Genomic DNA, 7,686 nt, shown 5'->3' on the forward strand with positions numbered 1-7,686 from the left:
TTATCCCACTTCCTGACTGTGTTTCCAGTTTCCATTCTTCCTTTTTTTCTTAACTCTTCTGAACTTTGTCCTTGAGTAAATGCTGCCCTTTTGATTTCAAACAGTTCATATATTTTGTGGTACTATTTCACAGCTTCCTGAATCTGCCTATGGACTTTTGGAAGGTGATCAGCATTTGGCTCCATATTTTCAAGTAACTGAATCTCCCCTGATTTAGTTTAGAAAAATACTTCAACTAATCCTCTCCCTGTGAAATTGCTTTACATACATCTGCAAGTGACCCTGTGAAAATAGTAACATCGGCAAATTACACACTGCAACACTGTATAGAGAACATATGACTAACGATACGATGTAAAAAAAAACAAAACAAAATAGATGGTCTAAATGTAGTCTTCTAGTACTGTGTAAGTCAGTCATGAAAGGAAGCACCCAGACCAGGCATGTGACAGCAAACACGCTTTCCCAAACTGGGGAATCCTGCCTGGGAAGAACACTTGGGAGTCTTAAGTCATTCAGAAGTCAGAGTAACTATATATTTTATGTAGAAATCACTTGAAGTGAGAGTGACTTTGCATTTCCCATAAATAAGCTTCACGAGAGCAGGAAGCACCCCTACCGTATTCTTTGTTGGGACCCCATATCCTAAGCACAGCTCCTGGTCAGTGGTAGAGGCAGGGGAACCACAGCATCCTATTTCCACAGCACTGGAGTGCACACTTGCCTCTTTCTCTCTGCCCTACCCCCAGCCCTCACTGCTTTTTCCTTTAAGAAAGAATGATTTGCTCGATGGATAAATGTGGGGGTGTGGAGAGGGGAGAGGGGACTGCGTATGCTTTATTCCAACATCTCTATCCCTCTTTTGCAGAGAACCCTGTCCTCACAAATTAAAAAAAAAAAAAAAAAAAAAACACTGCCACTGAGTTAATTCGTAGTAACCCAATGTTGTTGTTGTTGTTAGGTGTTGTCTGAGTTAATTAATAATAACCCAATGTTGTTGTTCTTGTTAGTGCCGTCGAGTCGATTCCGACCCATAGCAACCCTGTACAGGGTTTCCGAGGAGCAGCTGGTGAGCTTGAACTGCTGACCTTGCAGTTCAAACGGCTTTGCAGTCTGATGCATTAACCCACAGTGCCACTCCAGAACTCCTCTAGGGCAGTGTAAAGTTGCTCCTTAGGGTTCTGAGGCTATAAATCTTTATGGGAGCAGACTATAACATCTTTCTCCCATGGAGTGGCTAGTGAATTGTAACCACTGATTGTAAAGCTAGCAACCCAGGGCTTAACCCACTGCATCACTGGGCAGTCTTCCCTGTCCCCTGTTCCTGTCCTCTTGCTGTTGTTACTGTTGTTAAGTACCGTCGATCAATGCATCAAGACACTGTATAGGGTTTTTGAGGAGAGGTTGATGGGTTTGAACCATTGACCTTGCAGTCTATTGCATTATTCCGCAGTGCCACACCAGGACTCCTCCTGTCCTCTAGATACAGTTTTCTCCTGCTTGTCCATGCAGTAAATTTACCAGGTTCTATTCCAGTAATGGAGCTCTGGTAGCATAGTGGTTATGAATCAGACCGTGAACCTTAAGGTCAGCGGTTTGAAACTACCAGCCACTTCGCGGGCAAAAAATGAGGCTTTCTGCTCCCGTAAAGGTTTACAGACTCAGAAACCCTGTACAGGGTCGCTATGGGTCAGAACTGACTCGATGGCACATAACAACAACAACAAATTCCAGTAATGGGAGTCCTGGTGCAGAACTGTGGGTTAATGCGCCAGACTGCAAAGCTGTTTGAACTACAAGGTCGGTGGTTCAAGCTCACCAGTTGCTCCTTGGAAACCCTATGCAGGGTTGCTATGGGTCAGAACTGATTCGATGGCACTTAAAAACAACAACATTCCAGTAATGACCCCAGGTGTAGCATTATAGGACAAACACTGGACTGATAACTGAAAGGCTGGCCGTTCAAATCATCCATTTACTCTCAAATATCCTATACAGGATTTCTGTGAATTGGAAGTGACTTGATAGCACACAAAAACAATAGTTCCAGGAATAACAACAAAAATAGTAACAACAACCGACATCTACTAGGCACTTACAATATGCCAGGCACTGTTTTAAGCCTTTTTCAGACATGAATTTATTTAATTTTCATTTTAAAATCCCTATGAAGCATATGGAGTCCTGGTGTGGCACTGTGGGTTAATGTGCTGGACTGCAAGGTCAGTTTGAAACGTAAGGTTGGTGGTTCAAGCTCACCAGCCGCTCCTCAGAAACCCTACAATTTCGCTATAGGTCAGAACTGGCTCGACAGCACTTAACAGCAACAAAATAAAACATATTTACTATTATAATCTTTAATTTATAGATGGGAAAACCAAGTTTCAAAGACTTTACGAAATTTGTCCAAGGTCTTACAGCTACTAAGTGGAAGAACTGGAATTTAAACCCAGGCCATCTGGTTCTAGGAACTTTTCTTTGCATCACTATTAATATATTGCATTTGTTACACAGCAGAGAGGGTGGTATCCGTTTGAAGGGAGAGTACCTTCAGTTTTTTAGGGGTGCAATAAGAGCCACAGCAAAGCCGGCGGTTCAAGCTCACCAGCTGCTCCTCAGAAACCCTACACAGGGTCACTATGGGTCGGAAATGAGTTGACAGCACTTAACAACAACAATAACAATAAGTGCCACAGGGAACTCTGGGAGCATAGTGGTTACAAATTGGGTTAATCTCAATGTCAGCAGTTCGAAACTACCAGCCATTCCACGGGAGAAAGATGTGGCTTTCTGCTCCTGTAAAGATTTATAGCCTTGGTAACCCTGTGCAGGGTCACTATGAATCTGAACCAACTTCACAGTACTTAACAAGAAGAGCCACACTGAGCTTTATATTAAGTCATGGTCTCATACTCAGTCATAATCTCCTAAAATTTACAGGTGATGATTCTCAATGATGCTCTGAAACTAGGAGGGACAAAATGCACTGGGTAAAATATCACAAAGCCTCCAGGTAAGTCCACTTGGCAGGAGAGCCCAGATACCTGGCAAACACACCCAACCATCAGCCTAATTCATTACTTCAACTCCAGAAGTGGTAAATTAGGAAAAGCATGTTTGAAGGAAGAAAGGAAGGAAGACAATAATGCTGATAGCAAATATTTATGTGCAATTAGACACTGTTCTAAGGTCTTTATTTATATTAATTCACTTAACCAACTCTAGAACCAAAAGGTGATGGTGGTTATGTACCGTGAGCTGATTCCAACTCATAGCGACCCTGTATAGGGTTTCCAAGACTGCTAATCTTTACGGGAGCAGAAAGTCTCATGTTTCTTTCATGAAACCAAAGGTCGTTTCAAACTGCTAACCTTGAGGTTAGCAGTCCAACTTGTAACCCCTATGCTACCAGAGCTCCTCCAGAACCATATAGAGAAGTTAAGGAATGTGTCAAATAGCACATAGTTTGTAAATGATGAGATTGAGATTTGAACACAAGTAGGCTAGTTCCAAAGCCCATGTTCTTAACAACTCATATCTATTGGAGGGATAAAGAGAGAAAGGGAGAGAGGAAGCAAGCAAGCAAGCAAAGGCCTTGAATCTTAGATATTCCACTTGCTATGTGACAAGTAAGCTACACAAATCTCTGATCCTCCCTTTGCTCTTGGGTAAAAGAGGGCAAGCTCTCAGACTATGGTGTGACTTGTGTAGTATAACATATGTCATATGCCCAAGAACATGGTAGGAAGTTAATCAATATTGCTACCCACTTCCCACCACCATGATATCAGAGCCAGTGTTGAGTCTTAGAAGGCAAAGTTGTCTAAAATAGCATCCTTACACTCCAAGTATCTCTCTGACTCACAGAGTTGGGTGGTGACCTGGAAGCAAAATTGTAACAGAAGATGAGACACACAATGAGGGAGACATGAACAAGGACTATAGAGGACACGTTGTTGTTAAGTGCCGTGGAGTCGGTTCTGACTCATTGTAACCCTGTATAATGTTTCCAATGAGTGGCCAGTGGATTTGAACCACCAACTTTGCAGTTAATTGTCCAATATTTATCCTATAGCACCATACCAGGACCCAATATGGAGGACATTGTTGTTGTTGTTGTTAAGTACCATCGAGTCGGTCATAGGAAAACTAATTTCTTCTGCCTGGGCCTTTGGGTCTGGGAGGAGCTTTCCAGGTGAGGGAAAAGAAGAACTATTTCCATCTAACTTGAAAGCCTTTTACTGACATCAATGCTAAGCTCAGCCCCAACATATATATGCTGTCATTTCATCTGTAGCACTATGAGGAAGTTAGGAATGGTTGTTTCACTAACTTTTCTTCCAAGGATAGTTCAGGCCAATAGCAAGAGAGCTGACTCCATGTGGAAGAAGTCTGCCTGTGGCTTGTATTTAAAAACTAGCATTGTTTTCTCATAACACAACAGGGAACCCAAGGGCTGTTTTATAATCTAAATACCTAAAAACTATAATCCACTACTTGTTAAGTGCCATTGAGTCATTTCTGACTCCTAACGACCCTGTATAGGGTTTCCAAGGAGCAGCTGGTAAACTTGAACCACTGATCTTGCGGTTCAAACCGACCTTGCAGGCCAGTGAATTACCCCACAGTGCCACACCAGTACAGCATAATCCACTATTGTTGTTATATGCCATGGAGTCGGTTCCAGTTCATAGCAACCCTGTACAGAGTTTCCGAGGCAGTAAATCTTTATGGGAGCAGTATGCCTCATCTTTCTCCCATGGAGCAGCTGGTAGTTTTGAACTGCTGACCTTAAGGTTCACAGCCCAATTCGTAACTACTACGCTACCAGGGTGTATTTATTCCCAGAACTGAGATGATGCTATGTACATCACCCTGCAGAATGAATCACCCTGATACTATAAATCTATTTATCATTTGAATTTATGATGGCAACTTGTAAATTCCCCCACATCTACCTACATACACACACATACATGGTGGATTGGGGAGGGTGCCTATTGAAAAGGTAAGTCAGGGAGTTGGGTTTTTCAGTGCTGATCTCACAATCATGATAATAGTGATGGAACTTGCATGTCTGTAAGTTCTTCCTATGAGTCAGACTCTATACTTAACACACACAAGCTCATTCAGTCCTCACAGAAACCTCAGGAGGTATGTGGTATTACCCTCATTAGTGGTGGCTTAGCAATAGAGTTCTCACTTCTGACGTGCGAGAGCCAAGTTCTGTTCCTGGCCAAGTGGACAGCTTTCAGTGGTGCTTCCAGACTAAAATGGGCTAGTGACCTACTCCTGAAAATCAGTCCATGAAAACCCTATGTACCCCAACCCTCTGAGTTGTTACACATTATGGGGTGATACAGGATCAGGCAACATTTAATTCTGTGGTGCTTGGGGTTTCCATGAACCAGCATCCAACTTGATAGTAGTTAATAATCATAACAGGTAAGGTAAAACTGAGGTTTAGAGTGGCTCAAATAGGTAACATAATTTACTCAACGCATTTGAATTATGGTGTTGGTTGTTACTGTTGTTCAATGCTGTTGAGTATATTCCAATTCACAGCAACTCTGTATAGGGTTTCTGAGGAGCTACTGGGAGACTCCTGGTATGGTGCTATAGGATAAGCACTGGACTGCTAACCACATGATCAGTGGTTTAAATCCATCAGCAACTCCCTGGAAATTCTATGGATATCCAAGGATCAAAGACTGGAGGTGGATAGCATCATGCCAGTACCTCTTGGGCTGAGTAGAACTGAAGCTAGGAGCTTACAGGATCAAGTACTCTGAAAATCAAAAAAAGTAGGTATGCATTTCAGTTCTCAATCCAGGAGACTGGGCAGTGGGTTGGGGAGCAGCTGAAAGCAATAAATGATCAATGGAAAGACTGGGATGGAGAGAATGGAAGGGAAAGGGGAGGGAACTGCCAGAATTGAAAGTAAGAGGGAAATAAGGCAAATGACCAAGTTTTCAGAAAATAGAAACTCAGAAAGCAGTTGCTAAGGCGATATAATAAATTCTACCCAATAAGATATTCCTCACTCATGAGATCTTGAGACAGATGGAGCAAACAGAATGCAAGTTTCTACTTCATAACATCTTAAAGAAGTTGTCTAACTTAGGTTAAGTGTGTAACATTCTCCCAAATAATCTTGGGATTCCTGTGATTCAAGCCTCATAACAAGATTCTAGAAGGGCAAAGCCTGAAAAAATCATGAATTAACAATTATTCATTGAGCACCAATGATCATGCCAGGCATTGTGCTGGATGCTGATGATGCAATGCCCTGGGTTGAATTGTGTTGTAAATCCTAACCTCTACACCTGTGGATGTCATCCCATTTGGGAACAGGGTTTTCTTCATCATGGTTACGATGTCATATCAACCCACTCATATTAACCCACTCACTTTGCCATATAAGAGAGCAAATTTAGACACAGAAGAAAGCAGACACGAGAAAACCAACACTATTTGAAAACAGAAGCAAATCAGTTCACAAACCCAGGAGCTCCAATGATGGCTGGCTAGAGAAACTGAGACTGGCTAGTGAAACAGAGAGATAACGCCTTCCCTAGAGCTGGGGTCCTGAATTCAGACTTCTAATCTTCTATACTGTGAGAAAATAAATTCCTGTTCATTAAAAGCCACTCATTTGTGGTATTTCTGTTACAGCAGCCCTAAGAAAATAAGACATATAGCAATGAACAAACTACCATGGGCTTACCTCCTAGAGGGGAAGACAGACAAACAGGTAAAATATAAAACAAGTCTTAAGGACTAAAGAGAAAATTAAAGTAGGAAAGAAGCCTAGGGTGTTCCAGGTGTCAGGACTTGAATTTAAAAAAGGAAGTCAGAGATGACTTCATGTGAGGTGACAGTGATCAAAGACAGCCAACGGCTATTGCAAGTAGAGAACCCGAGGCATAAATATGGAAGAACTGGCACAATTGAAGAACACCAAGACCAGGTGGCTGGGGCAGAGTGACGATCGACCCACAGGCTACAGGTACGCACGAAGACTTTGCCCAGAGAGCTTTGATCCCTATGGACCAAGCAAAGAACAGCCATAGTTGATATCAGTAAGGAGAAGTACATTAGGCCAGAGGTGAAGTGGTAGGGAGGTCTTTGGTTTTTATTCTGAGTGAGATGGGGATTCACAAAAGGTTTCTGGACAGAGGAGTGACATGAAGTGGTTGTTGAATACAGAACAGACTTGAGTGGAACAAGGGAGGAAGCAGGGAGGCCAGTCAGGAAGTGGTTGCAGGAATCCAGACAACATAATAGGGTCATGGGCCAGGTTGGTAACAACAGAGATGATGAGGATTTGCTGGATCTGTGGCACTGTGGGTTAATACACCAGACTGCAAAGCCACTTGAACTGTAAGGTTGGTGGTTCAAGCTCACCAGCTGCTCCTCGGAAACCCTATACAGGGTCACTATGGGTCAGAACCAACTCGACGACACTTCACAACAACAATAAACATATTTTGAAGGAAGAGCCATAAGGATTTACCAAAGAATTGGATGTAGGATGTAAGAGGAAGAAGAGTTCACGGTTGACTCCAAGGTCATTCAAACCTTTATGCTCTAAATTCAGTTCCTAGTAAAACCTTCACATCTATCCCCGTTGAAGTCTGGGTGACACTTCATTTTTCACTTTTGCTTCATTTCTTTATGTTGTTG

This window comes from Chrysochloris asiatica, unplaced genomic scaffold (assembly GCF_000296735.1).
Source record: "Chrysochloris asiatica unplaced genomic scaffold, ChrAsi1.0 scaffold00070, whole genome shotgun sequence".
Taxonomy (NCBI): Eukaryota; Metazoa; Chordata; class Mammalia; order Afrosoricida; family Chrysochloridae; genus Chrysochloris; species Chrysochloris asiatica.